Genomic DNA, 16,640 nt, shown 5'->3' on the forward strand with positions numbered 1-16,640 from the left:
GCTATGAACATCTGCAAAAAGCTCTTTCTTACCCAAAATTCACAGCAAATTACTGTCTTAGTCCTAAAATCCATGAGGAAACTGAGATTCTGGACTGTGGTTCCAGGCCAGGAGTAGAAGCAAGCCTGTCTGAACTCCATCCCTGCCAATGTTCCCAGACATAAAGGCAGGAGAGGAGCAAGTCCATGGTCTCCCTTTGGTCCCTCGATCAGAAAGCAAGTGACCAGCGGCTTACCATGTCTGGCTGGACCAGCAGTTCTCCTAAGGTTGTCTCAGCAATATTCTTGGTCCTGTTGTTTCCTCAGCTGGTATAGTACAGGACAGTACCTCACCACTCCAGATGATAGGGTCCTTTCCCAATCACTTCTATCATTCTCTGCACCCCTGAGTTTTCAGAGCCAAGTGCAGTGGGACAATGGAAGAGGCTCTGTGATCAGAATCAATGACTGCTTAGACTGCTATTTTTTTTTAAATGAGAATTAGCATTTGTTGAGAGGCAATTCTGTGCCCATCACACCCATTCTGTCATTTGTGCCCATGGTATCTCTGGGCTAGGTATTATCAGCACTATTCGGAAGACAAGACAAAATCAACAAGGCTGAGAGAACAGCTGCCCAGGCTCACACACATGGCAAAAGACAGCAGAGACCAACCTCTTTCTTGTCTTGCAGATAAATGCTGCAAGGCAGAGAGAAATACCTTGTAGAGTTAGCTTGGAGGTTTACTAACTCTGCCACGTCTGGTGCGGGAAAGCGCCACCCATGTCATTAAACCAAACCCCCATGAGAAAACTTTCTAGTAGCAGAGGGTCATTGGAACCAGTGTGGCCCAGGGTCTGAGAAAGACCAGCTGCTTGTGGTCCTTCCTCCCAGGCTTTTCTGGGTCAGCGGTGCCCACTGGACCCAGTGAAGCCACAGACGCCTTCAAAGTGTTCCATGGGAGGGGCGGGGCTCCTTGGAGGAAGCTGGTGAAGCTCTGACCACAGACCGGGGAGCATGCCACCTCTGCTGGTGCTTGCCGCCAGCAGGAAGCCACAAGCTACGGGAGCCGATTGAGACAACCACAATGGGCTTTTTCTTTGGGATTGTATCAGGAGTTGCTGGTTATCACTAGAAGGCTGCGGCATCACGAGGGTGATGGGATTGAAAAAGTTATGGTGACAAGCTACTGAGCCTTACCAAGGTAAGACTGCATCTTTGTTTTGTTTTGTTTTTGATTTATAAAAGCTCATCCATCCAGGGATATCTTGTTTCTTGGGCTTTCTAAGCTGGAAAAGCCAGTGAATGTGCCACAGAGGAAAGACAGGAGAAGACTGTGGGGTAGGAAAGGGGGTGGGCACATGCATGCCGGCCATGCGGCTCCTGGCAAGTTATTCAGCATCTCTATAAACAAGGGTAATGGTACCTAAGAGGCAGACATGGCAGAGGCTAGCAGGGATGTATGGGGAGTGTCTGGCTCAAGGCAAATGATTGATTGTTGCCCTCTTTATATTTTGCTTGTTTTTAAACAAGGTTTTCCATTTTTCAGACATCAGGGGTAGCGTGATAGAATAGGTTTAATGATTACTTTTTGGGCTAAGCGATCAGTTTCTGAGAAGGAATGAATAGTTGACAACACATTTTGGGAGGGGTTTTAAAATTCTAGGGTTTTGACAACTGTTCCAGTCATTTTCTAATTGGCCACTGCTTTCACCATCAACTGTCCACACAATCAAAGGACTATAGAATGGTTATCATCGTGCTGCCACAGTTAGAGAGAAAAATTGTGCATGATATATGTAGATACTTCTCCTTCCTGGATGGAGTTTGATTCCTCTCACCTTTGGTGCCGAAGGGAGTTAGAATAAAATATGGAAACGGAAGAACAGTAACTCCATAATGGAGTATGCTGGCAGACACCACCTGAATCAGGTGAATCAAGGTTGACGTCTCGAGGGATAAGTCGTGTTGTATTATATAACTTTGGTTATGGTGCAAAGAGAAAGTACTTCCCCTCTGTGCTGTTCTTCCCCCAAACCCTTAGCCCTGATCTCATCATGAAAAAACATCAAACAAACCCAAAGTGAGGGAAAGTCTACAGAATACTTGACCTTTGCCATTGTCAAGGTTATGGAAAAGGAGGAAATATGGGGAAACAGACGTCAGAGGAGAGTAAGGAGACATGACAACTAAATTCAAAACTCACATCTGGGATTGGAGTGGGTCCTAGGGGGAAAAAGTCATTAATGAAAAAATAGGTAAAATCTAAATAAAGTCTGGAGTTTAATACCATTGTGTCAATGAGGGTTTCCTCGTTCTGGCAAATGTACCGTGGTTAAGTAAGACAGTAATATTAGGGGGAACTGAGTGCAGGGTATATATGAAGTCTCCAGGCTATCTTTGTAACTTTTCTGTAAACCTAAAATTATTCCAAAATAAAAAGCTAAAAAAGATTATACTCATCCTGCCTCAGAGCAGATGTGGTCAAAAGGTGAGCCTGCTTTGGGAAAACTGGAATCCATGACATGGTGGTTCCTGCCCTCTCTTTGAACTTTCTGGAACACAACAGGCCTTTTGCATTTTTTACCATTGTCTCCCCCAACCCCCACCTTAGTCCTAGAAAGTTCTATATGTCTCTCTCTCTTTTTAAAGATTTTATTTATTTATTTATTTATTTAAGAGAAAGAGAGTGCACAGAGGGAGAGGAAGAAGCAGACTCCCCACTGAGCAGAGAGCCCAATGCAGGGCTCAATCCCGGGACCCTAAGATCATGACGTGAGCCGAAAGCAAGGCCTAGCCAGCTGAGCCACTCAGGTGCCCTTATATTTATTTCTCTTTGTGGCATTTCTCGTCATTCATGTATTCTTTTATTCAGAACAGTTTTTGAGCCCTTACTACATGTCAGGGGCTTTAGGGCCAAGTGCCCCCTCCTCTGCCTGCCCAGCAATGCTCACTATGCTGGTTCAGGCTCACAGTCCTCTAAGTACACCCAAACCTGACCTCCTCCTTGGTGATGAAGCAGAAGGCCAGAACGGAGGCAAGTGAGGGCCCTGACCCTGTGTGGAATACCAGGATGGAATCTGCCATCCTCTGGGCCCAGCATCCCCACAGAACCTGTGGCCAGCCAAGAAGCTGTGAGCCAAGCCGGGAACCAATTCCCTGGGAGCCCACTGTGCCACCCTCAAGTCTGCAGCAGCCGAACAGAGCCGCCAGAGGCCAGCATCCTTGCTTGTAAGGGTCACGTGTGTGGGGAGGTAGCAGTGGAGCCAGAGCAACCTGACCCCACCCCTCCAACACATCCCTTACCCACCCCCACCCACCCAACAGGCCCAGCAGAGCAGGTGTGCTCTGGTTCACGGGTGATGTCCCAGACAGATTAGAGAAAGAAGAAAGAATCATGAAGCTGTAGGAAGACAGCACTTAGATGAAAATCAGAACAGTTAGATGAAGATCAGAAGGGAGAGCAGCGATTACCACTGGGTCTCGGGTCCTTTTCCTGTCACAGCTCCTGTTCCCCCACTACCAGCCCATCTGCTTTGTCTAAGTCAGCCCCATGCTGCTCTGGAAAGGTCCAGACCATGCACCTCCTGTTCCCTCAGCCTGGGGCCCCCTCCCTACCTTCTCATCAGGGCAAGTCCCACCTGTTCTAACTCCTAGGATCAAAGCCACTGCCTTCTCTTCTGTCCCCAGTGCCCAAATCTATCCCTGTGTCCCCGTGAACTTCCAACAGATGCTGAGAGCTCCTTGTTTGCAGGAGTTCTGGATCTGTACTCCCCCAGAATAGGGAGGTGGGCCTCTTACATCCTCCCCTGGGTCCCAGAGCACAGGAAAGTATCTGGAGCAGGGTGGATGCCCTGTGAAATGGTTCTTGAGGGAAAGGAACAAGGGCAAGAAGGAAGAAAGCTTGAAGGCAGAAATGCATGTAAGACTTAACGACCATCCTTAGGCGCAGTGACCACCCTTAGGCATGGTGACCACCCTTAGGCACAGTGAGCTTTGGTGCCATCACCACACCCAGGGTTTTAATGGGGGCCCCTGTGGAAGAAGGTGGTTGTCACTAGGTCTCTGGCATGTTCCGCTAGCTGCAAGGTGCAGTATCGTCCAGAGGAAGACGATGGGTCTTGGGGCCAGGCAGTTTTTCTCTAGGACCTGGTTCTGTCACTTCCAGCTAGATGAGCGTGAGCAAAGGACCCAGGTCTCTGTAAGTTGGGAGCAGGTGCACTCAGCTTTAAGCCCAGATATGAGAACTAGATAGAGCAGGATGATTAGAGCATAGAAGAAGCTCTGCATTGGTCCCTGCTGACCCTGCAGGACCTCGGCTCACCACAGGCCACTGTGTGCTTTCTCACCAGAGGGCTGATGCTCAAAACCATGTCATATAAAGAGGTTCTCTTGGGTGCCTTGTCCTTACCTCTTTCTGCGGACTTCTTCACATACCTTGGTATCTGAACTGCTAGGTTACGACCCGGGTGAAACGAGCGAGTCACCTCGGGTACAGAGTTTAAGGAAGTCCTCACTCTCAGGGTTGCTCGGGCTCAGGAAATGTTTGTGCAGATTTCTGTAGTGTCTAAAAGATACGAGGTGGTCTGCGCTTAATGGATGAAGTCAGGAGTTCAGACCTCCAAGACCATAGACCCTTGATGGGTTTCATGGGGTCTAGGAGCTCTCTGAACTTGTCTGCAAGGTTTTATGCACATGTACACTCCCACACCAAGCATGCCTGGCTTCTATCACATTCCCCAAAGGATCCACCAACTCCAAATATTTGGAATCAACACGTCCAATATTTAGTAATAATAATTTAATTTTAGCTCTCAGTGTATTGTGGGTCCCAGGAATTAGAAAAAACGTGGGCATAGGAATACAACAAGGCAGCTACAGCTGAAAGGTTCTCTAGGATAGAGGTTGGATGGCCAGCCTGTGGACCAGAGCACTTCCGTTCAAGGTGTTGCCCTGCAGCTTTCTGACTGTGACCTTGGGCAAGTCACCAAATGTCACCAAATGAAATAACAGTAGTTCAACCTCAGTCCACACTGACATAACTCAGGTAGGTTAATTTTACCCTGGAGTCTTACTTCTTTGTTTGTTAGTAACAGTTGAAACTGAAAAGAATACAATATTTCCACCTAGATTCTATCTAGTTCTCAATGTGAGGATCACCAGAAGAGTCCCTATAGTTTGCAAAGAGCACTTTGCACGTTGTAACTTTTTAAATTAGTTTTTATGTACAATATTTATTTTGAAGTTTCAGAAGAGAGACCATGGTTTTGTTATGTTTCTCAAAGAGGAAATGCATTTAATATGACTGAGAAATGAATCCAGACATTTTGGGTGTGCCCCCCTCCCCTTCCTTCCCCACCATCAAGCTAGTCGGTCCAAGATGCATGGGGTGTTCAAGGGATTGCATTCCAGAATCAGGATCAGGCACACTTTCCTGGTAAGGGCATGTCGTCCTAGGCTTGAGCCAAAGGTTGCTGTAAGAAGTAAGGTAGGGAACTGTGTCACTGTTACTGTGATGCCACTAAGACCGCTGTTCACCATTCCTCTCAGAACCACCCTAAGAGTTGCAGGAGAATTTCTGTCAGGCTCCAGACTTGGGAAATCCATGCTTCTCTGGAGCAATGGATATCCTAAAGACACTTTTTCCTCCAACTAATGATTACCCACTCTGTGCTTTGGACTACAGGACACTTAGAGCCTAATTTGCATCTAACCACTAGCAATTGGGTAGCCCCATCTTATGGTCTGTATTTCTTTGTAACCAGCTTTACCCTCAAATTTGTTTCTCTACCCTAATTTATCCTTTGGTCTTCATTTCTTCATCTCTTTTTCTCTTCTATTTGTTTCATGTTTGCTTTCATAAGTGGCTTCAAATCTTTTTGGAAGCCCCAGAAAATGAATAAATAAACAAAAACAGAATAGCATTTTTGAAAGAGCTTGGTGCCGTAAGAATTAGTTCCCTTTCTGTGTACAAAACCGAAACCAATTCCTTTTTTGTTTGTTTTGCCAAAGGGGTCAACCTATGGCGAAATGCTCAGCTGTGAGTCTATTATAGGTGCGTAAACAGCTTGTTACACTACCTATTTTTAGATGTTCCACCTTGTATTGTAGCAAAGATTATACATAGTTATTTCATGTTAAGTTTTCCTTTTATTCCTTACTATACAGCCATCAAAAAAACACAAAACAAAAAACAAAAACAAAAACGAAATCTTACCATTTGCAATGACATGGATGGAACTAGAGTGTATTATGCCGAGCAGAATAAGCCAATCAGAGAAAGACAATTATCACATGATCTCTCTGATATGAGGAATTTGAGAGGCAGGGTGGGGGTCGTGGGGGCTAGGGAGGGAAAAAATGGAACAAGATGGGATCAGGAGGGAGACAAACTATAAGAGACTGTTAATCTCTGGAAACAAACTGAGGGTGTGGGTGGGGAGGGATAGGGTGGCTGGGTTATGGACGTTGGGGAGGGCATGTGCTATGGTGAGTGCCGTGAATTGTGTAAACCTGATGATTCACAGACCTGTACTCCTGGGGCAAATAATACATTATACGTTAAAAAAAAAAAAAAAAGATTCCCTTTATTCCTAAGCAAAGTTTTCTAAGGTCTGTAAAATACTTTGTACAAATTTGTTTGTACCTTTGTACTATTGTAACTCTTTCAGAGGGAACCTGGAAGGTATAAATAAACATCTACCAAAATACTGTTTCTGTTAATAATTTATAATCAATAAGTTAATAAAAGTAATAAAAGTTATGTAATTAAAAAACAATTCCTTTTATTACTGCCATTTCTACAGTACAATCAGATTTTTTCAAAGAAATTTATTTATTTATTTATTTATTTACTTACTTACTTACTTATAGAACACGTGCTCAGGTTGAGGAGGTACATGAGTTGGGAGGGTTAGGGTGGGGAAGGGGCAAAGGAGGAGGGAGAGAGATTCTTAAGGAGCCTCCATGTGCAGCAAGACCCAAAGATCACAACTTGAGTTGAAATCAAGAGTCAGGCATTAAAGCCACTGAGCCACCCAGGTGCCCCCAAAGACATTTTTTTTTTTTAAAGATTGCATTTGGAGATGGGATTAAAAGTGATAATCCATTTCATGATTTTGTTTGGGTGGCTATACGGGAAAGGCTCAAATCTCTTTTCCCTATGCATTCACGTGGAAAGGAATCATTTCCATGTTGTGGTATCTGTCTGTCTGTTGGGTTCCCTGGCATCTGTCAGTGCAGCGTTGGGTGGGGGAGATGGGGGAGATTAGGTTAAGATAGGTATCTTATACACTGAGAGCAGTGGTATTCTGGTAATGCTGGTAAACGTTCAACAACCAGCTTTCCGGAAACAAATATACACACATATACACATGTAAGTTAATTACAAACTATACTGGTATAAAGAATATGTAACAAATAATTCACAAATAATAACAAAATATGCAATATTCTTTATTATGGATACCATAGAGACATCGATACACCATAGAGTGCTTTTGCTGACTTTCACCAAATTCTTGTGTCCATGGTCAAGCTGTGGTTTCAGTTGACACATAAGTAGAGGGGTGGCATGGATGTCCTTGATAGTTTCATTTATGTTAAGAAGACCAAAGTGACAGACATATCAGCCATGCATGCTGGGCATAGGCAGTGATGTCACTGGCTTCTTTGCTAAATTGAATAATAGTTTTTAATTACTCAAAAAAATTTTCTCAATTTTTTTGTGCTGTTAATGGCTATGAACAGGACACATTTTAAAGTTGAACCTACATTATGGGCATTTTTTCCATCACCATATTAAGTCCAGAAAATCAACAACAACAACAACAAAAACAAATCAACTCCAGGTTTAAAGCTCCTGCCTATTCCTGTGGTGTAAACACTCCTAGAGAGCCAACTTCAAGCTGCTCATGTGACCTGGCCACACACGGGGCTGGGAAGAGACACCCAGTAGTCACACAGTCAGACAGCATTTCCATCCCACAGATGTGACTGATGTAAACAACCTCAAGAGCAGAGATAATAGTGAAATGTAGTGAAATAACCAGGGAATGGTGACATTTAAGTGTTTATTACCTTCATTTCTAGAATAATTCACTTAATTATATTTTATAGAATTTAGATTTTATGTAATTTTAATTTTGTATGGTTTAATTTTGAATAGTGATGTGCTTAGCAAATGGCTCACAAAATTCCCCCAAATTTAACAGTTGACTCCCACAAACCTGTACAAGTTGGCCCCAGCACACTGCTGATGAGAAGCTGACTATATCAGTTTCAAACCACAGATCAGCATCCTGTCTGCATCTGGCTTTGCAAAGCAGGGACAAGTGGAGAAGAGCCTGCCTCCTGGGATTTCCTGAGTCTTGAGCCTTTCAAAGTAGGTCTAGATACCCAGGGAATCCTGCTGTGTGCTTGGTGGCAGGAGGGGTGTGCGTGGTGTTGGATAGAGACGTTCTCCCTACAAGGGTCATGTCCCTGTACCAGTTCCGGTTGCTGGTGACCTAACTTTTGGAGACCATAGACCTCTGATGAGTTTCCTGGAGCTTATGAGCTTCTTAAACCTGCATGCAAACGGGGCATCTGGGTGGGTCAGTTGTTTAAGCCTCAGGTTCGGCTCAGGTCAGGATCCCAGGGTCCTGGGATTGAGCTCCACATAGGCTCCCTGCTTAGCAGGGAATCTACTTCTCCCTCTGCTGCTCTCTCTGCTGGTGCTCACTTGTGCTCTCCAGCAAATAAAATCTTAAAACAAAGAACAAAACACTTGCATGCAAGCTTTTGTGGAGGACATGAGCAACCCTCTGCAAAGATCATTTCTGCAAAGATCTTTCATCAGATTTCGTCAACTCAGGAGGGGTTGGGACTGCTGGCACAAAAAAGATTGACTTCTCCTGAGCTGCCAAGGGGTGAATGAAGCTTTCCCATGTCATGAGAACATGGGTCAACATGGGATGCTCTTTCTGCTCCAAGAATGACTCCTGGGAAGACTTCACCACCAGTGTCAGCTAGATATACAAAGCAGAGGTATTTCTTCAAGTGGGTCAGGGCTCAGTGAAGTACAGAGGGCTCATTGTTGGCAATTGTCAGAGGCTGAGATTGGTGGGACAACACCTGTTTCCAACTGTCTTGATAACCAGGCCTGGCGGCTCTATCACAGGTGTGGGGGAGGTAAAGTGGGGTGTCCCTTGTACCTTGATTTCTGCCAGAGCCTTATCTTAGCTGCAGCTGCTTGCCTCCTGGGCTGTCAGAGAAAAGAGCCAGTTCTTACTCTGTCTTCCTGGTCAAATAAATCTTCTCAGGTTCCTTTGCTCCACCCTGTCAAACAAGTCAAGTGGCCTCTGAGAACCAGCAAATGGGAAGCGAAAATAATACCCCAGAGGGACTCCTGGCTCAGACATCACAGGGGACAGGCCCTGTGACTGATGTCTTCCTCCGAGCTAGAACCCTGACCTCTAGAAAGATCTCATTGACTTGTATGATAGTTTCCTCGCAGAAAGGTCACACTTCTTGGTGGGATAGGAGAAGGGTTTAAAAGCTTCCTGCAGGAAGCCCCTCAGGGAGGGTGAGCGAGGCGCACAGTGAGGACAATGCCACCTTCCCTTCACTGCTGCCAAATGACACTGTAACATTCGTGCCAGTGGGTTTGGGACCTTCTGCTTTCAAATCACCTTCCTCTAATGGCTGCTTGCACATAAAGCCACTCTTAGGATGTGCCCTCCACACTCCTCCTGGTTCCTTCCCCTCCTCCAATTCATTTGTGTGTTGTCAAACCTGCCACAGAGAGACAGACTACATGTAAGCAAACCCATGCCTCCGTGTTTGGTCCTTCTTTTCCTGTTGATTGGAAAGGCCCTTGACAACCGAATGAAGTAAAGGCATGAGCAGAGTGGGGAAGAACCACGGGCCTTTGGGAGCTGGTTTTGCCCATATATGCTATTGTCATAAGTTTGATAGTTAAGATCGTCTTTGAATCTTCATGGTTATATGCGTTTAACTCCTTGCAGGTGGGAGTGGCTGCTAGCTGGTCTCCACCAAACATATGCCCAAAACTCTCCAGTGTAGTGGTTTGCTGTTGGAGGTCAGCCCGAGTGACTAAGGGTGTCCTGCATCTCCCAACTCTGTGAGATTCAGCCTGAGAAGGGAGTGTTTGTGGTTTTAGCCTTGGATATCCTAGAGCTCTCTGGCATGTGGAGTTTGGGGAAAGCCATCCATTTTGAATCCTATTTTAAGGATTTTATAACAAGAAAGGCAAAAAGAAAATCTCTTCAGGGAAGGAGATATAGGTTATGTTCTCTGTCTGTCTCTCATATACACAGACACACACAGACACACAGATTCACAGGTCCATGCACACACGTGAACACAGACACACACAGACTCACACACACAAGCACGGATGTATGCAGGCACATACACAGAGACAACACACACACATACCTATCATCAACAACAAAACATCACAAAACCCACCATCACAAATGCTGTTGCAACAAAGTGAAGGAATATATCTGCCCCATAAAGAGAGTCCCAGGTTTCATCCATTTGGTAGAAATCCCATTGCTAAAGCACCATCTTCCCTAAAGTTCTTCTCATCCGTTCTTGTCATTGAACAGAGTTTTCTGCTGTCAGATGGCAAGCAATGTCTGTCTTCTAGTCCAAGCAGTTCCTGAGAAGGGAGGGAACATCCCCTTCCTACTCCCCTCACCTCAGGGCCCAGACTGGTGTGTTGGTGGCCAGCAAGTTGACAGGACCACAGGGTTGGGGGACGTCCAGGTGTCACAAGAGGGGCCATGGAGCAGTAGAGGAAGGAGATGAAGGAGACTCCGGGTCTGCCTAAAATCCTCAGGATCCCTGCCTGGTCTTTCACCACCCTGCTAAGGGTGACTAAGTCCCCTGGCATCTCTAGGAGGAGGCTCTGTTCCCCGCAGAAAAAAACTAAAACATGGCCAAAGTGGGAGTCTTAGCAAAGGCCAGAGGGTGAGTGAGAACACACACCAGTTTCCCTGAGTGAGGGCAATGCTGTGGTAACATTTGTCCCCTCCTTTCTCAGATTTGTCCCCATATCTCCACTGCTTTAGTTCAGGCTCTTCTTGCCTTTAGACTGGATGACTGTCGTATCATTAGAGCTCCTGCCTCTGCCTACGGTGACCCACACTGCAGTCTTTCCTCTCTGTTGCTGGCAAGATGTGTCTGAAGCTCAAATGTGGCCCTACCACCCCCAGGGTAAAAATCTTCATTGACTCTTCATTGAACAAAGCCTAGGCCTCGAGGGACCAGACATCTGGTCTACCAGCCCCATTTCCCTCTTGTCATCCTTCTTCAGATGCATGGGGCCCAGTAGTCCTGTCCCTGTTGCCCATCACACCTCAGAGCTTGTGCTGAGCCCTCTTCTCTGTTTCAAATGCCCATCTGCCTGAGGAGAGCTCCTGGGCATCCTTAAAGTTCCAATCTCAAGGTCTTAGCCTTTGCAAGCCTTCCTATGTCCCACCTACCCTGACCCAGGCACCAACAGGCATGGCTCGCCACTTCTGCCACTGGGCCCAGCAGGGGGTTAGCATAGCAACAGCCTCAAGCTTCATGCTAGGTGAACACGGCTCTTGCCTTTGTTCTCCAGGTGCACCATCAGGTTGTATCCCCAGTTCCCAGTAGCACACCCAGAGGGCAGAATCCCTTTTCTGTGGTCACACAGATAAGCAGGGACCCACCTGACCCTCAGGCCAGACCTCCTAGCTCCTCACTCTGCCTGGCCACACTATAGGGTGTCTCTCCAAGGCCTCTGTGAAACGACCCTGAAGCTCTCCCATGACCTCTTTGCAAACCTAAGGGGTAGACAACACACAACTGAATTTGTCCCTTGGCTTTATTCTCTTTTGCCTTCCCAGGGTCACACACAGAAATATGTATTTGGCTCATTTATCATTCATTTAAAAAAAGAGAGAGAATTGCTGTTTGTGAGAACAAAGAGGCTAAGGAGAAATCTTCGAAATTGTTGACAGGGACATCAGCTTCACAGAAGGTAGAAGAGTGGGTTGAGCGAGTTTATTACAAAGGTGGTCCTATTCCCGTGGAAGAACATCTGGAGGGCTCAAGGAAGTCATAACAGAGTAAATCTGTGTGGGGTAAATATGCATTTTGGTCCACACTTGGTGTACAAAAATAGAATATCTAATCTGAGCATCTTGATTTCTGCTGGGCATTGGGAACTCTCTTCCTTTCTCCAGGGTTGGGCTGCAGTTCTGGGGCGGGGCTCATGGGGCTTAAGACTTTGGGGGAGCCCAACTGGTCTTCATCAGAAATCCACACCGGCCACTGCCAGGATGTCTCATGCCAGCCTCTGACCCAGGTCTGGCCTTCTTCCAGGACTTCTGTGCCACATCATGGGTCGGGGGAATCATGACACTTCTGTGCCACTCTGGACTGAGGGACTCTCGTTGAGATGCCCTGAGCTCCTGTCTGCCCAGATTGGCTCACCACATTTCTCTCAATCTGAGCCAAGAGAATTCTCTTATTTCTACTTTATCTCCCCGTGGCTATGGCTTCAACATGGGTGAGGGACACAATATTAAGTGAATAAAAGAAGAAAAAAATCCATTCTTATCTCAAAAAACACATGTCTGCTCTACCTGCTGACAGAAACCATGGCTAAGCAACACTGGACTTGTTGCTTTGATTTTTTTTTTTTTTTTTTTTTTTGGCCAACATAGAATATATTTCTAAACAGTGTCTACAGACTTGGGGAGCTCTGAGAGCTCCCGTTGATCAGGAAAAACAAAGGGGAAAGGAACTGAGGCAGGCGAAAGAAGGGAGGACAGCTTGCCAACCAGTTCTAGCTGTGGGAAGAATGGACACAGGAACTTCGAGAGAAGCAAGCAGAGAGCCCTGCTTGCTACCTGTGGCAGACCACACCACCCCCGGGAATGATCCTAGATCCTTTGAGTGTGGCCTAGATCACCAGGAGGATGTTGAGATGCAAGTGGGTGCTGATGGATCCTGCAGATGTGGGGCCTGTCACTGCCTCTGAGGAGGGCAGATTGCCCTGGTTGGAGGGGAAGACAGCACCCACGTCTCAGAGGAAGGGAAATCAACATTCTAAAGAAACTTTAAAAGGACAGAAGCCTGGTTGGTGACTCCAGTGGAAATAAAGGGTCCAGGTTGGGAGGCCAGCCAGTACTTGGAATCCAGAAGGATCCAGTCAGGGAATTCCAGTAGGCAGACTTGAGAGTTTTGGGAGGGGATACAAGAGTTCATGTGAAGACAAAGCTGAAAGGGTGCCAAAGCTCAGCCAGGCATTAGGGGGTACAGATGACTTTAGTAAGACAGGACGGTGACCTCAAATTAGCACTGGAGGAAGAGCCTGAGATCAGGAGGGGGAAGAAACCAGGAGAGATGAGAAGAGAATGGCTGGCCAAGAGGGCCAGCCTGTACCAAGCTAGTTCTGTCCCCGAGACTGCGTTTCTATAACTGGGTGCTTGTCTCGCCGTCTTGGCTGGGGGACTTCTCTCTCTGGGCTTCAGGTTCTGACTCTGCAAATGAGGGGGTAGGCTAAGTGGGCTCTGAGCCTTCCTTCCAGTCAACCCTTTGCTTGTCTACTTGGCACATAGCTACTTCCACAGTTAGATGTGGAAGAGAGGCCGGTACGTGAGTGCTAAGAAGCCTGTCAGGTGCCTTCTGCCACGATCTCACTTAATTCCCACAAAAAGCCTTGTGACATCATCAGGAACTCACAGCGGGCCCCAGGGAGGGGAGGGGGAGGCTAGAAGGCCAGAGCCCAGATGCAGACTCAGGTCTGTGGGACTCCAAAACCAGGGCTCTTAGCTCCTCATTATTTGGTCTGCCAGGTGCCCGCTGTGAGCTGAGCCCTGAGCCAGGCCTACAGTAAAGATAGGAGAAGCTTGGCACCCAGGTCAAGGGAAAGGCTAAATGCACGCTGTGAAATTGCAGCTTGCAGAACCACACGCTGCAGCTGAGCAGAAATGGACAGCCAAGGGTGGAGGAGTGTAGGGTGGCGCTCACTCAGCCTCCGAGAAACCTCTGCCTGAGGCGGCATCCAGCACCAACTCGCCTGAAGAAATGGCCCACCTGACAATGCCTCTCTTGTCCTGCAGGCCAGGTCAGCACCTGCCAGCTTGGCTTTTCTCCATCTGGGTAGCATCACCCCTTGTCTACTCAGTAGCTCAAGCCTCCTTGACATCGCCGTTCATTTCTCTGTTGCTCCGACATCCATCCGCCCTTGGGGATCCATCCTCTCCTGAAATTTCCCCCGCCCCATGGTCTCCCCACCCTGGAACTTTCAGTTGCCTATGGTTACTTATTGTGACATGCACTACTCAGCCAGATGCATGCTAGGCACCGAGGACACAAGTGAGAGTTGCTGAAGTCAAGCATGCGCCACCAATCTCCCCACACTGATCTGTCTGTGACGGGGCTGTCCCTGAGGTCCTGCCATGAGCTTTGGGGCCATCCGATGAGGGAGCCACTCGTTGATCCAGGGGTCGGAATAGCCGCAATGGAGGAGCTTCAGGAAGAAGCTGGTTTCACCAGGCCCAAGAGATCAGATCCCCGCGGAGAGTTTGAGAAGGAAACGCTGGATGTGCAGTGCTGCGGCTATCGGGCAAAGGGTAGAGGGCGGAGGGCTGAGGGCTGGGGAGGGAGGTAGGTTGCTGCAGGAGGGTTGCTGCCCCTACTGCTCACATACCCCAGCCGTCCCCCCAGCCACAGGTATCTCTGTGACAGGGAGGCAGCTAGGCGCTTAGCCTGGGAGAAGGGAGCCAGAGCATGTGCTGCTTTTCCTTGGGAGGCTCGGTCCTAATGAGCAGTGTGCTGACCGTGACCTTTAAGATCCACTGGCATCCTGATGGCTGGAGCTGCTGCCCTCCCTCCGGCAAGCTGCACTGTGGGAAGCTTTCTCTTTCTTTCTGTCTTTCAGTCTTCCTTTCTTCCTTCTTCTTCTTCTCTCTCTCTCTCTTTTTAAGATTTTATTTATTTATTTATTTATTTGAGAGAGCGAGAGCACAAGTAGGAAGGGAGTAAAAGGACAGAGGGAGAGGGAGAAACAGAATCCCCAGTAAGCAGGGAGCCTGATGCAGGGCTGGATCCCAGGACGCTAGGATTATAACCTGAACCAAAGGCAGACACTTAACCAACTGAGCCACACAGGCATCCCCAGAAAGCTTTACTGTAATTGTCTCTTCGTGACTGTTGTGAGAGCAGCCAACCTCCCAGCACCCATGGGAAACCCATGGTCACCCCCGTGTCTGTTTCCAGCACCAGCAAGTGTCAGACAAGTCATTTACCTCTGACTCTCTGAGTCAGCGCACCTGTGCATGGCACATGGGAACACCACAGGCTCACCTGGATTTAGACACGAATGGCCTCAGGCTGCTTGCATGAAGCTGTCTCCTCATTGGCTAGACTCGGATGCTGACCTAAACAGTAAAGGGTCCGCCAGGGTGATGGAGGGTGGGGACAATGAATGTGCTCCCACGGCTCTCAGTGGCAGGCTTGGTTTTTGGGGTCGGGGGAAGTCTGGGGGAACTCTGACCCGGTCTGCCCACCCTGCCTTCTCAGCCTACTCAGGCGGGAAGCCCCGGAAGGAGCCACTATTTGGAGGAAGAACAGGGCTGCAGCCAAGTGGAAGAACAGGCTGATTTTGTACAGATTTATCATTTATCTCCTTACTTGACAACTGTAAACATTACATAATACCCCTCAAATTTGAAAGCAGATACAAACCATCAATAATTCTACTAACCTCACATTTTTTTCCCAAGAACTACTTACCTTGTTCATATGGTACAGCTTTTAATGGCTAGAATCATAAGGGGTTCCACTTTTCTTCCTTTCTTCCTTTTTTTCATCATAACATAAGCATCTTTTCCATGGCAACATGTCTTCACGATTGTTATTTTTGTGGCTGTATAGCGTTTCATTGTGTTAACTCTACTTCACCATTTCTCCTGGACGTTTGGTTGGTGGCTGCCGCTGCTGCCGCTTCTTCTTCTTCTTCTTCTTCTTTTTTTTTACATTATAGAGGGCTATGATTAAAAACAAAATAACATGTAGTTTGCAAAGCTATGCTGAGCCCCATGACGCAGCTGAAGGCTATTCTTTCCTAATCTCTCCAAGAAATGCCAATTATCCAGGGAGCCAAATTGCTCATTTTGAGGGTGGAGTTGGGTGGACTTTGAACTGCGTTTTACATCATGGCGATTGTGGCCTGAGCACTTCATCCTCTCCCATCCAGCTTCTTGTGGTTGGCAATCGTGTTTGCCCGCGAGGGCGACCCATGTGGTCTTTGGCTAGAGAACAGGCTTTCCTCTCTGTGAAATGAAATGACTCATGAAGAAACAAAACCAGAGCGCCTGGATGGCTCAGTTGCTTAAACGTTGGACTCTGATTTAGACTCAGGTCCTGATCTCAGTGTTGTGAGAGCGATCCTCCTGTAGGGCTCTGTGCTCAGTGGGGAGTCTGCTTCTCCCTCTGTCCCTCCCCCCACATCTCCTCTCTCTTTCTCTCTCAAATAAATAAATCTTTAAAAAAAAAAAATGAAGAAGCAAAACCCAAGAGTTTGGTCTCATCTATCCCAAGGGTCTTAATCAAAGGTCCGTTAATTACTGTGGGATTTTTTAAGGGAAAGGGCACATGTTTGTATGAAAGTGT

General features: G+C 47.2%; 1 protein-coding gene across 1 annotated transcript in view; it reads left to right on the forward strand.

Annotated features, from left to right (window-relative positions):
• The first annotated feature begins 826 nt into the window (after positions 1 to 826).
• The window catches only part of BLK (BLK proto-oncogene, Src family tyrosine kinase), a 66,647-nt gene continuing 50,833 nt past the window's right edge, over positions 827 to 16,640 (forward strand). The window contains exon 1 of the mRNA XM_032855745.1: positions 827 to 1,182. The gene's annotated coding sequence lies outside the window, so the exon portion shown is untranslated. The remainder of the gene's footprint in view (positions 1,183 to 16,640) is intronic.

Source organism: Lontra canadensis, unplaced genomic scaffold (assembly GCF_010015895.1).
Source record: "Lontra canadensis isolate GAN:19392208 unplaced genomic scaffold, GSC_riverotter_1.0 scaffold10, whole genome shotgun sequence".
Classification (NCBI taxonomy): Eukaryota; Metazoa; Chordata; class Mammalia; order Carnivora; family Mustelidae; genus Lontra; species Lontra canadensis.